Source organism: Myotis brandtii, unplaced genomic scaffold, assembly GCF_000412655.1.
Source record: "Myotis brandtii unplaced genomic scaffold, ASM41265v1 scaffold62, whole genome shotgun sequence".
In the NCBI taxonomy this organism is placed as follows: Eukaryota; Metazoa; Chordata; class Mammalia; order Chiroptera; family Vespertilionidae; genus Myotis; species Myotis brandtii.
In genome coordinates this window covers 816,807-820,008 of record NW_005370366.1, presented here as the reverse complement: position 1 = coordinate 820,008, position 3,202 = coordinate 816,807, and the positions used below count along the sequence as shown (strand labels likewise).

Here is a 3,202-nt window from a genome sequence, read left to right as displayed (position 1 = left end):
GCAGTGGTGGTGGGAGCCTCTTCCACCTCTGTGGCAGCGCTAAGAGTGTCTGACTGACGGCTTAGGCCCACTCCCCTTGGCTGTCAGTTGGACATCCCCCAAGGGCTCCTGGACCATGAGAGGGTGCAGGCCAGGCTGAGGGACCCCCCCGCTCAAGTGCTCGAATTTCGTGCACAGGGCCTCTAGTGTTTTGATAAAGTTTGATAGTGAAGCTGCTTGAAGTAATAACCTACCCCAATTACAATGTGCTGCCTGGAGAGTGCAAAGACTCACTTCCTTTCTCACCAAATGTAGCCAACCACAAATTGCACAGGTTAATAGTAAATGTGCTAACTCTCTGTGTTCACTTTCCTAAGACCTGATGAGTAGTTCAGGACGTCAGGCCAGTCTCCCACCTCAACAAGGAAGTCATTTTTTAAATGTTCTGCAATTTTCTGTATATTTGCTTTTTTTTTTTCTGTTGAAGATCATGGGTGGTGCTCAAGGAAGATAAAGGGTCTTAGAAAAGCAAGAGCGCCATCTTGTGGAGTATTGGTGCAGCATTTAATTTTTATTTTTTCCTTTTAATGATTTTATTATTAGTATGGTCACAAGTTTGATGACTTACAGTACATTGATAATGTAGCCAAATACAAATATTTTAAATAAGTAAGTTACATGTGTGTCAAATTTTAAAATGTCAAGTTTTAGTAATCATGCATATCCCATGCATTTGCATTTGTACCCCCACATTGCACAGCTCAATCTGTGCTTATCCTCACTGGGTCAGTGTATGCCTCATCGAGGTCTGGGCAGGAGCTATTGTGCCTTTTTTTGCAGACCCAGATTTTCAAGAGCAACGGTGTTGAACTCAGGCATTCCATGGAGCACGGTGGCAACACCAGGTTTTGCTTTGGTCTAAGCTAAAAATGCAATTACCAACTATTGCTTCTGTGGGCCACCTGATCCCCCCCATGGCTTGGGTAGCACAAAGGGTTTCTCAGTATCCCTGCATGAGGCCAGCAGGAAATCTGTGTACCCATAGTTTCCTCCTGGGAGAAAAGTCTCATAGTGAGGTGGGCAGTCTTCCAAAATGCTGTCGGTGATATAGCTGGAACCAAGATAGGATTCATAGTAACTTTTTTCATCAAAAGTATTAACAGTCCAACCAATGACCTGAATGCCTTTAGCTGACCATTTCTTTAAGTAGTTCGGGGATATAAAATCCTTTTGTATGTGGAAAGCTGAAATTCCACACAGGTACCACAAGATATTCTGAATGCTCCAGTTGAGGAAAATGTCTAAGACCACAAATGTGGACTGTTTCCAGATGTTATCATAATGTGGTTTCCCATCTCCCAAATGGCTAAGGCTCCAAGGTCTGTGAGTTAAAGCTGTTACTACATTCCGATCTGTTTATCTCATCTTAGAGATAACTTCTGGCAAGAAAGAGCAGACCATACTAGTATTGTATAGTTGAGGAAATTCCATATATATTTTCTTTAGAGCATCAATAGCCTTATTTGCATGGCCCTTGACATCAAAGAAGATTGTGAGGTTTGGTCCTCACAAGAGGAGTCTACAACTCCTCTCAGGGTAGAAATTTTTTCATTAGGGAAATCATTCCTTAATCTGTGATTTGCTGCAAGATTAAGCTTCCTAATTTGTTCAAATGTCATATCACATATTCGACCAGTGCCATCTGTTGTCCTATCTACTGTATTATCGTGCGTTAAGATGGGAATCCCATCAGAAGTAAACTCAATGTCCAGCTCCACGCCTGTTGCTCCATTCTTAGCTGCCTGCCGAATGGCCGCCAGTGTGTTCTTGGGGGCATCGTGGCAGCTGATGCGGTGGGTGATGGCGGAAACCCAGTCATGGTCCTGAGCACCTGCAGGGCCTTGTGTCAGCAGAGGCTCCAAGCTGAAGAGGTGCAGCAGAGGTAGAGGATGCCGGTGAAGAGGCAGGCATTGTAGGGGCTGCGTGTCACCAGCAGGAACAGCAGCAGCAGGAAGAAGGGGCCCAGGAGGCCCCCCTATGTCTCCCACAGCCACATGTTGGGCTCTCCTAGTTCTTTTATTTTAAATTAACTGTTGTGCTATTGAAATTGGATTTTTAGGGGAATATAGGCAGGTTTAGGGAATTTTTAGAATTTGGGTCCATGGAAAAAACACAGGGCTACAGACTGGGAGAAGGTACATTTCCATAACATAAGGGCATGGCAACAGTTATATTTACATAAGACAAGGGAACTGGGAGTAGCCAAAAGGTCTATATTTACAAAATAAAGAAGGAAGAAGAAAGCCCAGAAGGAATAAGAGAACAATGAGGGAGGAGGGCCTCTGGAGTTACTATAGTAACCAATTCAAAAGGGAATATTGACCAATCAGAGGGGATATCAGGACACAGGAACTGCAGCCTTTGCAGCCTTTATAAACCCTGGAAACTGGAAGTTGGTGGGACTCTTTCCCCCTCCCCATGTGGGAGTCTTTGCTGTGAGATTCTTTCCTCTTCCCCACGTGGGAGTTTATACTTGTTCTTCAATAAAATTTCCACCTTTGCTATACCACCTTCCGTCCATGGATTCATTCTTTGACTCCAACGGACAAAGAGCCTGGGAGCCATTCTGCCCAGGGGAACACCTTGTGTTCCCATCCAAAACTTCCGTTTCACTATCACCAATGATTTTCAGGATTCTTTCAATTTTTCTGCTTGCATCTCATCTTTTTGTGTTATTTTCTCGATGGCATTGGGGGTGGTATTGGTGTCAATTTGCATACCAGCTTTTGCAGACATGAAATTTCCATCAAATATAACTTAATGCATCATCTGTCCTGTGCTGCCTTTGTCTACTTGTTCCCTAATTTTCATAATTTGCACCAAACTCTGATTTTGCAGTTTTCCAGTACTTCCACAGAGAATATCAAGAAATTTCTTTTAAAATCCATGTAACTGCTATAATTTAGAGGAGAGGGAAGAGAATGTGGAATTGAATAAAGGTCAGGCATGCTTCCTTATAAACATGGAAACTTCTCTCCCCAGTTGTTTGGAGTGGGCTCAGTTGTTCAGCATGTGCACTTGAAGATATTGGTTCTGTTCTTTGTTGGTATGATATTGGCAGAGAGATTAGAACCTGAAGAAAGATTTTACATCATTAGAAGGATTCAGGGAGTAGTATTCAAAGTAGGTCTTCTTCCCTGATTATCCCCATGTGGGCAGAGAT

At 43.3% G+C, this 3,202-nt stretch overlaps 1 pseudogene; it reads right to left on the bottom strand.

The window, feature by feature from the left end:
• Positions 1-561: 561 nt before the first annotated feature.
• Positions 562-2,035, bottom strand: LOC102254348 (annotated as a pseudogene).
• Between the last annotated feature and the right edge of the window lie 1,167 nt (positions 2,036-3,202).